This window comes from Taudactylus pleione, unplaced genomic scaffold (assembly GCF_031769625.1).
Source record: "Taudactylus pleione unplaced genomic scaffold, aTauple2 ptg000550l, whole genome shotgun sequence".
Classification (NCBI taxonomy): domain Eukaryota; kingdom Metazoa; phylum Chordata; class Amphibia; order Anura; family Myobatrachidae; genus Taudactylus; species Taudactylus pleione.
Genome location: NW_028284952.1, coordinates 1,566,549 through 1,580,000, shown reverse-complemented (window position 1 = coordinate 1,580,000; position 13,452 = coordinate 1,566,549). Strand labels below are relative to the sequence as shown.

At 37.2% G+C, this 13,452-nt stretch overlaps 2 non-coding genes and 52 pseudogenes across 2 annotated transcripts; all 54 read right to left on the bottom strand.

The window, feature by feature from the left end:
• The window catches only part of LOC148489006 (5S ribosomal RNA), a 119-nt pseudogene extending 77 nt beyond the window's left edge, over positions 1-42 (bottom strand).
• Positions 43-158: 116 nt separating this feature from the next.
• Positions 159-277, bottom strand: LOC148489005 (5S ribosomal RNA). The gene has a single exon (XR_015870728.1). It is a non-coding gene; the product is annotated as a 5S ribosomal RNA (ribosomal RNA).
• A 115-nt stretch (positions 278-392) lies between these two features.
• Positions 393-511, bottom strand: LOC148489004 (5S ribosomal RNA; annotated as a pseudogene).
• A 116-nt stretch (positions 512-627) lies between these two features.
• Positions 628-746, bottom strand: LOC148489003 (5S ribosomal RNA; annotated as a pseudogene).
• Positions 747-862: 116 nt separating this feature from the next.
• Positions 863-981, bottom strand: LOC148489002 (5S ribosomal RNA; annotated as a pseudogene).
• A 116-nt stretch (positions 982-1,097) lies between these two features.
• Positions 1,098-1,216, bottom strand: LOC148489001 (5S ribosomal RNA; annotated as a pseudogene).
• Positions 1,217-1,332: 116 nt separating this feature from the next.
• On the bottom strand, positions 1,333-1,451 carry LOC148489000 (5S ribosomal RNA; annotated as a pseudogene).
• A 116-nt stretch (positions 1,452-1,567) lies between these two features.
• On the bottom strand, positions 1,568-1,686 carry LOC148488999 (5S ribosomal RNA; annotated as a pseudogene).
• A 116-nt stretch (positions 1,687-1,802) lies between these two features.
• Positions 1,803-1,921, bottom strand: LOC148488998 (5S ribosomal RNA; annotated as a pseudogene).
• A 116-nt stretch (positions 1,922-2,037) lies between these two features.
• Positions 2,038-2,156, bottom strand: LOC148488997 (5S ribosomal RNA; annotated as a pseudogene).
• A 116-nt stretch (positions 2,157-2,272) lies between these two features.
• On the bottom strand, positions 2,273-2,391 carry LOC148488996 (5S ribosomal RNA; annotated as a pseudogene).
• A 116-nt stretch (positions 2,392-2,507) lies between these two features.
• On the bottom strand, positions 2,508-2,626 carry LOC148488995 (5S ribosomal RNA; annotated as a pseudogene).
• A 116-nt stretch (positions 2,627-2,742) lies between these two features.
• Positions 2,743-2,861, bottom strand: LOC148488994 (5S ribosomal RNA; annotated as a pseudogene).
• A 116-nt stretch (positions 2,862-2,977) lies between these two features.
• Positions 2,978-3,096, bottom strand: LOC148488993 (5S ribosomal RNA; annotated as a pseudogene).
• Positions 3,097-3,211: 115 nt separating this feature from the next.
• LOC148488992 (5S ribosomal RNA) lies at positions 3,212-3,330 on the bottom strand (annotated as a pseudogene).
• Positions 3,331-3,446: 116 nt separating this feature from the next.
• LOC148488991 (5S ribosomal RNA) lies at positions 3,447-3,565 on the bottom strand (annotated as a pseudogene).
• Positions 3,566-3,915: 350 nt separating this feature from the next.
• LOC148488990 (5S ribosomal RNA) lies at positions 3,916-4,034 on the bottom strand (annotated as a pseudogene).
• Positions 4,035-4,150: 116 nt separating this feature from the next.
• LOC148488989 (5S ribosomal RNA) lies at positions 4,151-4,269 on the bottom strand. The gene has a single exon (XR_015870880.1). It is a non-coding gene; the product is annotated as a 5S ribosomal RNA (ribosomal RNA).
• Positions 4,270-4,385: 116 nt separating this feature from the next.
• LOC148488988 (5S ribosomal RNA) lies at positions 4,386-4,504 on the bottom strand (annotated as a pseudogene).
• A 336-nt stretch (positions 4,505-4,840) lies between these two features.
• LOC148488987 (5S ribosomal RNA) lies at positions 4,841-4,959 on the bottom strand (annotated as a pseudogene).
• A 116-nt stretch (positions 4,960-5,075) lies between these two features.
• LOC148488986 (5S ribosomal RNA) lies at positions 5,076-5,194 on the bottom strand (annotated as a pseudogene).
• A 116-nt stretch (positions 5,195-5,310) lies between these two features.
• LOC148488985 (5S ribosomal RNA) lies at positions 5,311-5,429 on the bottom strand (annotated as a pseudogene).
• Positions 5,430-5,545: 116 nt separating this feature from the next.
• Positions 5,546-5,664, bottom strand: LOC148488984 (5S ribosomal RNA; annotated as a pseudogene).
• Positions 5,665-5,779: 115 nt separating this feature from the next.
• LOC148488983 (5S ribosomal RNA) lies at positions 5,780-5,897 on the bottom strand (annotated as a pseudogene).
• Positions 5,898-6,013: 116 nt separating this feature from the next.
• LOC148488982 (5S ribosomal RNA) lies at positions 6,014-6,132 on the bottom strand (annotated as a pseudogene).
• A 116-nt stretch (positions 6,133-6,248) lies between these two features.
• Positions 6,249-6,366, bottom strand: LOC148488981 (5S ribosomal RNA; annotated as a pseudogene).
• Positions 6,367-6,481: 115 nt separating this feature from the next.
• LOC148488980 (5S ribosomal RNA) lies at positions 6,482-6,600 on the bottom strand (annotated as a pseudogene).
• Positions 6,601-6,716: 116 nt separating this feature from the next.
• Positions 6,717-6,835, bottom strand: LOC148488979 (5S ribosomal RNA; annotated as a pseudogene).
• Positions 6,836-6,951: 116 nt separating this feature from the next.
• LOC148488978 (5S ribosomal RNA) lies at positions 6,952-7,070 on the bottom strand (annotated as a pseudogene).
• A 116-nt stretch (positions 7,071-7,186) lies between these two features.
• LOC148488977 (5S ribosomal RNA) lies at positions 7,187-7,305 on the bottom strand (annotated as a pseudogene).
• A 116-nt stretch (positions 7,306-7,421) lies between these two features.
• LOC148488976 (5S ribosomal RNA) lies at positions 7,422-7,540 on the bottom strand (annotated as a pseudogene).
• A 116-nt stretch (positions 7,541-7,656) lies between these two features.
• Positions 7,657-7,775, bottom strand: LOC148488975 (5S ribosomal RNA; annotated as a pseudogene).
• A 116-nt stretch (positions 7,776-7,891) lies between these two features.
• LOC148488974 (5S ribosomal RNA) lies at positions 7,892-8,010 on the bottom strand (annotated as a pseudogene).
• A 116-nt stretch (positions 8,011-8,126) lies between these two features.
• LOC148488973 (5S ribosomal RNA) lies at positions 8,127-8,245 on the bottom strand (annotated as a pseudogene).
• Positions 8,246-8,361: 116 nt separating this feature from the next.
• LOC148488972 (5S ribosomal RNA) lies at positions 8,362-8,480 on the bottom strand (annotated as a pseudogene).
• A 116-nt stretch (positions 8,481-8,596) lies between these two features.
• Positions 8,597-8,715, bottom strand: LOC148488971 (5S ribosomal RNA; annotated as a pseudogene).
• Positions 8,716-8,831: 116 nt separating this feature from the next.
• Positions 8,832-8,950, bottom strand: LOC148488970 (5S ribosomal RNA; annotated as a pseudogene).
• Positions 8,951-9,066: 116 nt separating this feature from the next.
• On the bottom strand, positions 9,067-9,185 carry LOC148488969 (5S ribosomal RNA; annotated as a pseudogene).
• A 115-nt stretch (positions 9,186-9,300) lies between these two features.
• Positions 9,301-9,419, bottom strand: LOC148488968 (5S ribosomal RNA; annotated as a pseudogene).
• Positions 9,420-9,535: 116 nt separating this feature from the next.
• LOC148488967 (5S ribosomal RNA) lies at positions 9,536-9,654 on the bottom strand (annotated as a pseudogene).
• Positions 9,655-10,004: 350 nt separating this feature from the next.
• Positions 10,005-10,123, bottom strand: LOC148488966 (5S ribosomal RNA; annotated as a pseudogene).
• Positions 10,124-10,239: 116 nt separating this feature from the next.
• On the bottom strand, positions 10,240-10,358 carry LOC148488965 (5S ribosomal RNA; annotated as a pseudogene).
• Positions 10,359-10,474: 116 nt separating this feature from the next.
• Positions 10,475-10,593, bottom strand: LOC148488964 (5S ribosomal RNA; annotated as a pseudogene).
• Positions 10,594-10,929: 336 nt separating this feature from the next.
• LOC148488963 (5S ribosomal RNA) lies at positions 10,930-11,048 on the bottom strand (annotated as a pseudogene).
• Positions 11,049-11,164: 116 nt separating this feature from the next.
• LOC148488962 (5S ribosomal RNA) lies at positions 11,165-11,283 on the bottom strand (annotated as a pseudogene).
• A 116-nt stretch (positions 11,284-11,399) lies between these two features.
• Positions 11,400-11,518, bottom strand: LOC148488961 (5S ribosomal RNA; annotated as a pseudogene).
• A 116-nt stretch (positions 11,519-11,634) lies between these two features.
• On the bottom strand, positions 11,635-11,753 carry LOC148488960 (5S ribosomal RNA; annotated as a pseudogene).
• A 115-nt stretch (positions 11,754-11,868) lies between these two features.
• LOC148488959 (5S ribosomal RNA) lies at positions 11,869-11,986 on the bottom strand (annotated as a pseudogene).
• A 116-nt stretch (positions 11,987-12,102) lies between these two features.
• LOC148488958 (5S ribosomal RNA) lies at positions 12,103-12,221 on the bottom strand (annotated as a pseudogene).
• Positions 12,222-12,337: 116 nt separating this feature from the next.
• LOC148488957 (5S ribosomal RNA) lies at positions 12,338-12,455 on the bottom strand (annotated as a pseudogene).
• Positions 12,456-12,571: 116 nt separating this feature from the next.
• LOC148488956 (5S ribosomal RNA) lies at positions 12,572-12,690 on the bottom strand (annotated as a pseudogene).
• Positions 12,691-12,807: 117 nt separating this feature from the next.
• Positions 12,808-12,926, bottom strand: LOC148488955 (5S ribosomal RNA; annotated as a pseudogene).
• A 115-nt stretch (positions 12,927-13,041) lies between these two features.
• LOC148488954 (5S ribosomal RNA) lies at positions 13,042-13,160 on the bottom strand (annotated as a pseudogene).
• A 116-nt stretch (positions 13,161-13,276) lies between these two features.
• LOC148488953 (5S ribosomal RNA) lies at positions 13,277-13,395 on the bottom strand (annotated as a pseudogene).
• Between the last annotated feature and the right edge of the window lie 57 nt (positions 13,396-13,452).

Sequence of the window (13,452 nt, the reverse complement as noted above, 5' to 3'; positions counted from 1 at the left end):
TCAGACGAGATTGGGCATGTCCACTGTGGTTGGGCTGTAGATGCTCAAAAACATTAACTTTAGACCTCTATTACTTCTTAACTCAAGTAAATTCATTGATAAGTTGAAAAAATTAAATTTAAAATGTAATAGAAATGAATGTTATGGCAGTAAAAAATTACCTACAGCACCTGGTATTCCCAGGTGGTCTCCCATCCAAGTACTAACCAGGCCCAACACTGCATAGCTTCCAAGATCAGACGAGATTGGGCATGTCCAGTGCGGTTTGACTGTAGGTGCTCAAAAACATTAACTTTAGACATCTTTTACTTCTTAACTCAAGTAAATTCATTGATAAGTTGAAAAAATTAAATTAAAATTTTATAGAAAAGAATGTTATGGCAGTATAAAATTACCTACAGCACTTAGTATTCCCAGGTGGTCTCCCATTCAAGTACTAACCATGCCCAAAACTGCATAGCTTCCAAGATCAGATGAGATTGGGCATGTCCAGTGTGGTTTGGCTGTAGGCGCTCAAAAACATTAACTTTAGACCTCTTTTACTTTTTAACTCAAGTAAATTCATTGATAAGTTGAAAAAATGTAATGTAAAATGTAATAGAAAACAATGTTATGGCTAAATAAAATTACCTACAGCACCTGGTATTCCCAGGTGGTCCCACGTCCAAGTACTAACCAGGCCCAACACTGCATAGCTTCCAAGATCAGACGAGATTGGGCATGTCCAGTGTGGTTTGGCTGTAGGTGCTCAAAAACATTAACTTTAGACCTCTTTTACTTCTTAACTCAAGTAAATTCATTGATAAGTTGAAAAAATGAAATGTAAAATGTAATAGAAAAGAATGTTTTGGCTGTCTAAAATTACCTATAGCTCCTGGTATTCCCAGGTGGGCTCCCATCCAAGTACAAACCAGACCCAACACTGCATAGCTTCCAAGATCAGACGAGATTGGGCAAGTCCACTGTGGTTTGGCTGTATGTGCTCAAAAGCATTAAATTTAGACCGCTATTACTTCTTAACACAAGTAAATTCATTGATAAGTTGAAAAAATTATATGTAAAATGTAATAGAAAAGAATGTTATGGCAGTATAAAATTACCTACAGCACCTGGGTTTCCAAGGTAGTCTCCCATCCAATTACTAACCAGTCCCAACACTGCATAGCTTCCAAGATCAGATGAGATTGGGCATGTCCAGTGTGGTTTGGCTGTAGGTGCTCAAAAACATTAACTTTAGACCTCTATTACTTCTTAACTCAAGTAAATTCATTGATAAGTTGAAAAAATTAAATGTAAAATGTAATAGAAAAGACTGTTATGGCAGTATAAAATTACCTACAGCACCTGGGATTCCTAGGTGGTCTCCCATCTTAGTACTAACCAGGTCCAACACTGCATAGCTTCCAAGATCAGACGAGATTGGGCATGTCCAGTGTGGTTTGGCTGTAGGTGCTCAAAAACATTAACTTTAGACCTCTTTTACTTCTTAACTCAAGTAAATTCATTGATAAGTTGAAAAATTTAAATGTAAAATGTAATAGAAAAGAATGTTATGGCTGCATAAAATTACATACAGCACCTGGTATTCCTAGGTGGTCTCCCATCCAAGTACTAACCAGGCCCAACACTGCATAGCTTCCAAGATCAGACAAGATTGGGCATGTCCAGTGTGGTTTGGCTGTAGGTGCTCAAAAATATTAACTTTAGACCTCTATTACTTCTTAACTCAAGTAAATTCATGGATAAGTTGAAAAAATTAAATGTAAAATGTAATAGAAAAGAATGTTATGGCAGTCTAAAATTACCTAGAGCACCTGGTATTCCCAGGTGGTCTCCCTTCCAAGTACTAACCAGGCCCATCACTGCATAGCTTCCAAGATCAGACGAGATTGGGCATGTCCAGTGTGGTTTGGCTGTAGGTGCTCAAAAGCATTAACTTTAGACCTCTATTACTTCTTAACTCAAGTAAATTCATTGATAAGTTGAAAAAATTAAATGTAAAATGTAATAGAAAAGAATGTTTTGGCTGTCTAAAATTACCTATAGCTCCTGGTATTCCCAGGTGGTCTCCCATCCAAGTACAAACCAGACCCAACACTGCATAGCTTCCAAGATCAGACGAGATTGGGCAAGTCCTCTGTGGTTTGGCTGTAAGTGCTCAAAAGCATTAAATTTAGACCGCTATTACTTCTTAACACAAGTAAATTCATTGATAAGTTGAAAAAATTAAATGTAAAATGTAATAGAAAAGAATGTTATGGCAGTATAAAATTACCTACAGCACCTGGGTTTCCAAGGTGGTCTCCCATCCAATTACTAACCAGTCCCAACACTGCATAGCTTCCAAGATCAGACGAGATTGGGCATGTCCAGTGTGGTTTGGCTGTAGGTGCTCAAAAACATTAACTTTAGACCTCTATTACTTCTAAACTCAAGTAAATTCATTGATAAGTTGAAAAAATTAAATGTAAAATGTAATAGAAAAGACTGTTATGGCAGTATAAAATTACCTACAGCACCTGGGATTCCTAGGTGGTCTCCCATCTTAGTACTAACCAGGTCCAACACTGCATAGCTTCCAAGATCAGACGAGATTGGGCATGTCCAGTGTGGTTTGGCTGAAGGTGCTCAAAAACATTAACTTTAGACCTCTTTTACTTCTTAACTCAAGTAAATTCATTGATAAGTTGAAAAAATGTAATGTAAAATGTAATAGAAAAGAATGTTATGGCTGCATAAAATTACATACAGCACCTGGTATTCCTAGGTGGTCTCCCATCCAAGTACTAACCAGGCCCAACACTGCACAGCTTCCAAGATCAGACGAGATTGGGCACGTCCAGTGTGGTTTGGCTGTAGGTGCTCAAAAATATTAACTTTAGACCTCTATTACTTCTTAACTCAAGTAAATTCATTGATAAGTTGAAAAAATTAAATGTAAAATGTAATAGAAAAGAATGTTATGGCAATATAAAATTACCTAGAGCACCTGGTATTCCCAGGTGGTCTCCCATCCAAGTACTAACCAGGCCCAACACTGCATAGCTTCCAAGATCAGACGAGATTGGGCATGTCCAGTGTGGTTTGACTGTAGGTGCTCAAAAACATTAACTTTAGACATCTTTTACTTCTTAACTCAAGTAAATTCATTGATAAGTTGAAAAAATTAAATTAAAATTTAATAGAAAAGAATGTTATGGCAGTATAAAATTAGCTACAGCACCTGGTATTCCCAGGTGGTCTCCCATTTAAGTACTAACCAGGCCCAAAACTGCATAGCTTCCAAGATCAGATGAGATTGGGCATGTCCAGTGTGGTTTGGCTGTAGGCGCTCAAAAACATTAACTTTAGACCTCTTTTACTTCTTAACTCAAGTAAATTCATTGATAAGTTAAAAAAATGTAATGTAAAATGTAATAAAAAAGAATGTTATGGCTATATAAAATTACCTACAGCACCTGGTATTCCCAGGTGGTCTCCAGTCCAAGTACTAACCAGGCCCAACACTGCATAGCTTCCAAGATCAGACGAGATTGGGCATGTCCAGTGTGGTTTGGCTGTAGGTGTTTAAAAGCATTAAATTTAGACCTCTATTACTTCTTAACTCAAGTAAATTCATTGATAAGTTGAAAAAATTAAATGTAAAATGTAATAGAAAAGAATGTTATGGCAGTATAAAATTACCTACAGCATCTGGTATTCCCAGGTGGTCTCCCATCCAAGTACTTACCAGGCCCAACACTGCATAGCTTCCAAAATCAGACAAGAATGGGCATGTCCACTGTGGTTTGGCTGGAAGTGCTCCAAAACATTAACTTTAGACCTCATTTACTTCTTAACTCAAGTAAATTCAATGATAAGTTGAAAAATGAAATGTAAAATGTAATAGAAAAGAATGTTATGGCAGTATAAAATTACCTACAGCTCCTGGTATTCCCAGGAGGTCTCCTATCCAAGTACTAACCAGGCCCAACACTGCATAGCTTCCAAGATCAGACGAGATTGGGCATGTCCAGTGTGGTTTGGCTGTAGGTGCTCAAAAACATTAACTTTAGACCTCTATTACTTCTTAACTCAAGAAAATTCATTGATAAGTTGAAGAAATTAAATGTAAAATGTAATAGAAAAGAATGTTATGGCAGTATAAAATTACCTACAGCACCTGGTATTCCCAGGTGGTCTCCCATCCAAGTACTAACCAGGCCCAACACTGCATAGCTTCCAAGATCAGACGAGATTGGGCATGTCCAGTGTGGTTTGACTGTAGGTGCTCAAAAGCATTAAATTTAGACCTCTATTACTTCCTAACTCAAGTAAATTCATTGAAAAGTTGAAAAAATGTAATGTAAAATGTAATAGAAAATAATGTTATGGCTATATAAAATTACCTACAGCACCTGGTATTCCCAGGTGTTTTCTGATCCAAGTACTAACCAGGCCCAACACTGCATAGCTTCCAAGATCAAACGAGATTGGGCATGTCCAGTGTGGTTTGGCTGTAGGTGCTCAAAAGCATTAACTTTAGACCTCTATTACTTCTTAACTCAAGTAAATTCATTGATAAGTTGAAAAAATTTAATGTAAAATGTAATAGAAAAGACTGTTATGGCAGTATAAAATTACCTACAGCACCTGGGATTCCTGGGTGGTTTCCCATCCAAGTACTAACCAGGCCCAACACTGCATAGCTTCCAAGATCAGACGAGATTGGGCGGGCTGTAGGTGCTCAAAAACATTAACTTTAGACCTCTTTTACTTCTTTACTCAAGTAAATTCATTGATAAGTTGAAAAAACTAAATGTAAAATGTAATAGAAAAGAATGTTATGGCTGCATAAAATTACCTACTGCACCTGGTATTCCAAGGTGGTCTCCCATCCAAGTACTAACCAGGCCCACCACTGCATAGCTACCAAGTTCAGAGGAGATTGGTTATGTCCAGTGTGGATTGGCTGTAGGTGCTCAAAAGCATTAACTTTAGACCTCTATTACTTCTTAACTCACGGAAATTCATTGATAAGTTGAAAAAATTAAATGTAAAATGTAATAGAAAAGAATGTTATGCCAGTATAAAATTACCTACAACACCTGGTATTCCCAGGTGGTCTCCCATCCAAGTACTAACCAGGCCCAACACTGCATAGCTTTCAAGATCAGACGAGATTGGGCATGTCCAGTGTGGTTTGGCTGTAGGTGCTCAAAAACATTAACTTTAGACCTCTTTTACTTCTTAACTCAAGTAAATTTATTGATAAGTTGAAAAAATTAAATGTAAAATGTAATAAAAAAGAATGTTATGGCTGTCTAAAATTACCTACAGGACCTGGAATTCCCAGGTGGTCTCCCATCCAAGTACAAACCAGGCCCAACACTGCATAGCTTCCAAGATCAGACGAGATTGGGCATGTCCAGTGTGGTTTGGCTGTAGGTGCTCAAAAGCATTAAATTTAGACCTCTATTACTTCTTAACTCAAGTAAATTCATTAATAAGTTGAAAAAATTAAATGTAAAATGTAATAGAAAAGAATGTTATTGCAGTATAAAATTACCTACAGCACCTGGTATTTCCAGGTGGTCTCCCATCCAAGTACTAACCAGGCCCAACACTGTATAGTTTCCAAGTTCAGACGAGATTGGGCATGTCCAGTGTGGTTTGACTGTAGGTGCTCAAAAACATTAACTTTAGACCTCTTTTACTTCTTAACTCAAGTAAATTCAATGATAAGTTGAAAAATGAAATGTAAAATGTAATAGAAAAGAATGTTATGGCAGCATAAAATTACCTACAACTCCTGGTATTCCCAGGTGGTCTCCCATACAAGTACTAACCATCCCAACACTGCATAGCTTCCAAGATCAGATGAGATTGGGCATGTCCAGTGTGGTTTGGCTGTAGGCGCTCAAAAACATTAACTTTAGACCTCTTTTACTTCTTAACTCAAGTAAATTCATTGATAAGTTGAAAAAATGTAATGTAAAATGTAATAGAAAATAATGTTATGGCTATATAAAATTACCTACAGCACCTGGTATTCCCAGGTGGTCTCCAGTCCAAATACTAACCAGGCCCAACACTGCATAGCTTCCAAGATCAGACGAGATTGGGCATGTCCAGTGTGGTTTGGCTGTCGGTGCTCAAAAGCATTAACTTTAGACCTCTATTACTTCTTAACTCAAGTAAATTCATTGATAAGTTGAAAAAATTAAATGTAAAAAGTAATAGAAAAGACTGTTATGGCAGTATAAAATTACCTACAGCACCTGGGATTCCTAGGTGGTCTCCCATCCAAGTACTAACCAGGCCCAACACTGCATAGCTTCAAGATCAGATGAGATTGGGCATGTCCAGTGTGGTTTGACTGTAGGTGCTCAAAAACATTAACTTTAGACATCTTTTACTTCTTAACTCAAGTAAATTCATTGATAAGTTGAAAAAATTAAATTAAGATTTTATAGAAAAGAATGTTATGGCAGTATAAAATTACCTACAGCACTTAGTATTCCCAGGTGGTCTCCCATTCAAGTACTAACCATGCCCAAAACTGCATAGCTTCCAAGATCAGATGAGATTGGGCATGTCCAGTGTGGTTTGGCTGTAGGCGCTCAAAAACATTAACTTTAGACCTCTTTTACTTTTTAACTCAAGTAAATTCATTGATAAGTTGAAAAAATGTAATGTAAAATGTAATAGAAAACAATGTTATGGCTAAATAAAATTACCTACAGCACCTGGTATTCCCAGGTGGTCCCACGTCCAAGTACTAACCAGGCCCAACACTGCATAGCTTCCAAGATCAGACGAGATTGGGCATGTCCAGTGTGGTTTGGCTGTAGGTGCTCAAAAACATTAACTTTAGACCTCTTTTACTTCTTAACTCAAGTAAATTCATTGATAAGTTGAAAAAATGAAATGTAAAATGTAATAGAAAAGAATGTTTTGGCTGTCTAAAATTACCTATAGCTCCTGGTATTCCCAGGTGGGCTCCCATCCAAGTACAAACCAGACCCAACACTGCATAGCTTCCAAGATCAGACGAGATTGGGCAAGTCCACTGTGGTTTGGCTGTATGTGCTCAAAAGCATTAAATTTAGACCGCTATTACTTCTTAACACAAGTAAATTCATTGATAAGTTGAAAAAATTATATGTAAAATGTAATAGAAAAGAATGTTATGGCAGTATAAAATTACCTACAGCACCTGGGTTTCCAAGGTAGTCTCCCATCCAATTACTAACCAGTCCCAACACTGCATAGCTTCCAAGATCAGATGAGATTGGGCATGTCCAGTGTGGTTTGGCTGTAGGTGCTCAAAAACATTAACTTTAGACCTCTATTACTTCTTAACTCAAGTAAATTCATTGATAAGTTGAAAAAATTAAATGTAAAATGTAATAGAAAAGACTGTTATGGCAGTATAAAATTACCTACAGCACCTGGGATTCCTAGGTGGTCTCCCATCTTAGTACTAACCAGGTCCAACACTGCATAGCTTCCAAGATCAGACGAGATTGGGCATGTCCAGTGTGGTTTGGCTGTAGGTGCTCAAAAACATTAACTTTAGACCTCTTTTACTTCTTAACTCAAGTAAATTCATTGATAAGTTGAAAAATTTAAATGTAAAATGTAATAGAAAAGAATGTTATGGCTGCATAAAATTACATACAGCACCTGGTATTCCTAGGTGGTCTCCCATCCAAGTACTAACCAGGCCCAACACTGCATAGCTTCCAAGATCAGACAAGATTGGGCATGTCCAGTGTGGTTTGGCTGTAGGTGCTCAAAAATATTAACTTTAGACCTCTATTACTTCTTAACTCAAGTAAATTCATGGATAAGTTGAAAAAATTAAATGTAAAATGTAATAGAAAAGAATGTTATGGCAGTCTAAAATTACCTAGAGCACCTGGTATTCCCAGGTGGTCTCCCTTCCAAGTACTAACCAGGCCCATCACTGCATAGCTTCCAAGATCAGACGAGATTGGGCATGTCCAGTGTGGTTTGGCTGTAGGTGCTCAAAAGCATTAACTTTAGACCTCTATTACTTCTTAACTCAAGTAAATTCATTGATAAGTTGAAAAAATTAAATGTAAAATGTAATAGAAAAGAATGTTTTGGCTGTCTAAAATTACCTATAGCTCCTGGTATTCCCAGGTGGTCTCCCATCCAAGTACAAACCAGACCCAACACTGCATAGCTTCCAAGATCAGACGAGATTGGGCAAGTCCTCTGTGGTTTGGCTGTAAGTGCTCAAAAGCATTAAATTTAGACCGCTATTACTTCTTAACACAAGTAAATTCATTGATAAGTTGAAAAAATTAAATGTAAAATGTAATAGAAAAGAATGTTATGGCAGTATAAAATTACCTACAGCACCTGGGTTTCCAAGGTGGTCTCCCATCCAATTACTAACCAGTCCCAACACTGCATAGCTTCCAAGATCAGACGAGATTGGGCATGTCCAGTGTGGTTTGGCTGTAGGTGCTCAAAAACATTAACTTTAGACCTCTATTACTTCTTAACTCAAGTAAATTCATTGATAAGTTGAAAAAATTAAATGTAAAATGTAATAGAAAAGACTGTTATGGCAGTATAAAATTACCTACAGCACCTGGGATTCCTAGGTGGTCTCCCATCTTAGTACTAACCAGGTCCAACACTGCATAGCTTCCAAGATCAGACGAGATTGGGCATGTCCAGTGTGGTTTGGCTGAAGGTGCTCAAAAACATTAACTTTAGACCTCTTTTACTTCTTAACTCAAGTAAATTCATTGATAAGTTGAAAAAATGTAATGTAAAATGTAATAGAAAAGAATGTTATGGCTGCATAAAATTACATACAGCACCTGGTATTCCTAGGTGGTCTCCCATCCAAGTACTAACCAGGCCCAACACTGCACAGCTTCCAAGATCAGACGAGATTGGGCACGTCCAGTGTGGTTTGGCTGTAGGTGCTCAAAAATATTAACTTTAGACCTCTATTACTTCTTAACTCAAGTAAATTCATTGATAAGTTGAAAAAATTAAATGTAAAATGTAATAGAAAAGAATGTTATGGCAATATAAAATTACCTAGAGCACCTGGTATTCCCAGGTGGTCTCCCATCCAAGTACTAACCAGGCCCAACACTGCATAGCTTCCAAGATCAGACGAGATTGGGCATGTCCAGTGTGGTTTGACTGTAGTTGCTCAAAAACATTAACTTTAGACATCTTTTACTTCTTAACTCAAGTAAATTCATTGATAAGTTGAAAAAATTAAATTAAAATTTAATAGAAAAGAATGTTATGGCAGTATAAAATTAGCTACAGCACCTGGTATTCCCAGGTGGTCTCCCATTTAAGTACTAACCAGGCCCAAAACTGCATAGCTTCCAAGATCAGATGAGATTGGGCATGTCCAGTGTGGTTTGGCTGTAGGCGCTCAAAAACATTAACTTTAGACCTCTTTTACTTCTTAACTCAAGTAAATTCATTGATAAGTTAAAAAAATGTAATGTAAAATGTAATAAAAAAGAATGTTATGGCTATATAAAATTACCTACAGCACCTGGTATTCCCAGGTGGTCTCCAGTCCAAGTACTAACCAGGCCCAACACTGCATAGCTTCCAAGATCAGACGAGATTGGGCATGTCCAGTGTGGTTTGGCTGTAGGTGTTTAAAAGCATTAAATTTAGACCTCTATTACTTCTTAACTCAAGTAAATTCATTGATAAGTTGAAAAAATTAAATGTAAAATGTAATAGAAAAGAATGTTATGGCAGTATAAAATTACCTACAGCATCTGGTATTCCCAGGTGGTCTCCCATCCAAGTACTTACCAGGCCCAACACTGCATAGCTTCCAAAATCAGACAAGAATGGGCATGTCCACTGTGGTTTGGCTGGAAGTGCTCCAAAACATTAACTTTAGACCTCATTTACTTCTTAACTCAAGTAAATTCAATGATAAGTTGAAAAATGAAATGTAAAATGTAATAGAAAAGAATGTTATGGCAGTATAAAATTACCTACAGCTCCTGGTATTCCCAGGAGGTCTCCTATCCAAGTACTAACCAGGCCCAACACTGCATAGCTTCCAAGATCAGACGAGATTGGGCATGTCCAGTGTGGTTTGGCTGTAGGTGCTCAAAAACATTAACTTTAGACCTCTATTACTTCTTAACTCAAGAAAATTCATTGATAAGTTGAAGAAATTAAATGTAAAATGTAATAGAAAAGAATGTTATGGCAGTATAAAATTACCTACAGCACCTGGTATGCCCAGGTGGTCTCCCATCCAAGTACTAACCAGGCCCAACACTGCATAGCTTCCAAGATCAGACGAGATTGGGCATGTCCAGTGTGGTTTGACTGTAGGTGCTCAAAAGCATTAAATTTAGACCTCTATTACTTCCTAACTCAAGTAAATTCATTGAAAAGTTGAAAAAATGTAATGTAAAATGTAATAGAAAATAATGTTATGGCTATATAAAATTACCTACAGCACCTGGTATTCCCAGGTGGTTTCTGATCCAAGTACTAACCAGGCCCAACACTGCATAGCTTCCAAGATCAAACGAGATTGGGCATGTCCAGTGTGGTTTGGCTGTAGGTGCTCAAAAGCATTAACTTTAGACCTCTATTACTTCTTAACTCAAGTAAATTCATTGATAAGTTGAAAAAATTTAATGTAAAATGTAATAGAAAAGACTGTTATGGCAGTATAAAATTACCTACAGCACCTGGGATTCCTGGGTGGTTTCCCATCCAAGTACTAACCAGGCCCAACACTGCATAGCTTCCAAGATCAGACGAGATTGGGCGGGCTGTAGGTGCTCAAAAACATTAACTTTAGACCTCTTTTACTTCTTTACTCAAGTAAATTCATTGATAAGTTGAAAAAACTAAATGTAAAATGTAATAGAAAAGAATGTTATGGCTGCATAAAATTACCTACTGCACCTGGTATTCCAAGGTGGTCTCCCATCCAAGTACTAACCAGGCCCACCACTGCATAGCTACCAAGTTCAGAGGAGATTGGTTATGTCCAGTGTGGATTGGCTGTAGGTGCTCAAAAGCATTAACTTTAGACCTCTATTACTTCTTAACTCACGGAAATTCATTGATAAGTTGAAAAAATTAAATGTAAAATGTAATAGAAAAGAATGTTATGCCAGTATAAAATTACCTACAACACCTGGTATTCCCAGGTGGTCTCCCATCCAAGTACTAACCAGGCCCAACACTGCATAGCTTTCAAGATCAGACGAGATTGGGCATGTCCAGTGTGGTTTGGCTGTAGGTGCTCAAAAACATTAACTTTAGACCTCTTTTACTTCTTAACTCAAGTAAATTTATTGATAAGTTGAAAAAATTAAATGTAAAATGTAATAAAAAAGAATGTTATGGCTGTCTAAAATTACCTACAGGACCTGGAATTCCCAGGTGGTCTCCCATCCAAGTACAAACCAGGCCCAACACTGCATAGCTTCCAAGATCAGACGAGATTGGGCATGTCCAGTGTGGTTTGGCTGTAGGTGCTCAAAAGCATTAAATTTAGACCTCTATTACTTCTTAACTCAAGTAAATTCATTAATAAGTTGAAAAAATTAAATGTAAAATGTAATAGAAAAGAATGTTATTGCAGTATAAAATTACCTACAGCACCTGGTATTTCCAGGTGGTCTCCCATCCAAGTACTAACCAGGCCCAACACTGTATAGTTTCCAAGTTCAGACGAGATTGGGCATGTCCAGTGTGGTTTGACTGTAGGTGCTCAAAAACATTAACTTTAGACCTCTTTTACTTCTTAACTCAAGTAAATTCAATGATAAGTTGAAAAATGAAATGTAAAATGTAATAGAAAAGAATGTTATGGCAGCATAAAATTACCTACAACTCCTGGTATTCCCAGGTGGTCTCCCATACAAGTACTAACCATCCCAACACTGCATAGCTTCCAAGATCAGATGAGATTGGGCATGTCCAGTGTGGTTTGGCTGTAGGCGCTCAAAAACATTAACTTTAGACCTCTTTTACTTCTTAACTCAAGTAAATTCATTGATAAGTTGAAAAAATGTAATGTAAAATGTAATAGAAAATAATGTTATGGCTATATAAAATTACCTACAGCACCTGGTATTCCCAGGTGGTCTCCAGTCCAAATACTAACCAGGCCCAACACTGCATAGCTTCCAAGATCAGACGAGATTGGGCATGTCCAGTGTGGTTTGGCTGTCGGTGCTCAAAAGCATTAACTTTAGACCTCTATTACTTCTTAACTCAAGTAAATTCATTGATAAGTTGAAAAAATTAAATGTAAAAAGTAATAGAAAAGACTGTTATGGCAGTATAAAATTACCTACAGCACCTGGGATTCCTAGGTGGTCTCCCATCCAAGTACTAACCAGGCCCAACACTGCATAGCTTCAAGATCAGATGAGATTGGGCATGTCCAGTGTGGTTTGACTGTAGGTGCTCAAAAACATTAACTTTAGACATCTTTTACTTCTTAACTCAAGTAAATTCATTGATAAGTTGAAAAAATTAAATGTAAAATATAATAGAAAAGAATGTTATTGCATTTTAAAATTACCTACAGCACCTGGTATTCCCAGGTTGTCTACCATTCAAGTACTAACCAGGCCCAACACTGCATAGCTTCCAAGATCAGACGAGATTGGGCATGTCCAGTGTGGTTTGGCTGTAGGCACTCAAAAAATTTAACTTTAGACCTTATTTACTTCTTAACTCAAGTAAATTCATTGATAAGTTGTAAAAAATGTAATGTAAAATGTAATAGATAACAATGTTATGGCTATATAAAGTTACCTACAGCACCTGGTATTCCCAGGTGGTCTCCCATTCAAGTACTAACCAGGCCCAACACTGCATAGCTTCCAAGATCTGACGAGATTGGGCATGTCCTGTGTGGTTTGGCTGTAGGTGCTCAAAAACATTAACTTTAGACCTCTTTTACTTCTTAACTCAAGTAAATTCAATGAAAAGTTGAAAAATTAAATGTAAAATGTAATAGAAAAGAATGTTATGGCAGTAGAAAATTACCTACAGCTCCTGGTATTCCCAGGTGGTCTCCCATCCAAGTACTAACCAGGCCCAACACTGCATAGTTTCCAAGATCAGACGAGATTGGGCATGTCCACTGTGGTTGGGCTGTAGATGCTCAAAAACATTAACTTTAGACCTCTATTACTTCTTAACTCAAGTAAATTCATTGATAAGTTGAAAAAATTAAATTTAAAATGTAATAGAAATGAATGTTATGGCAGTAAAAAATTACTTACAGCACCTGGTATTCCCAGGTGGTCTCCCATCCAAGTACTAACCAGGCCCAACACTGCATAGCTTCCAAGATCAGACGAGATTGGGCATGTCCAGTGCGGTTTTACTGTAGGTGCTCAAAAACATTAACTTTAGACATCTTTTACTTCTTAACTCAAGTAAATTCATTGA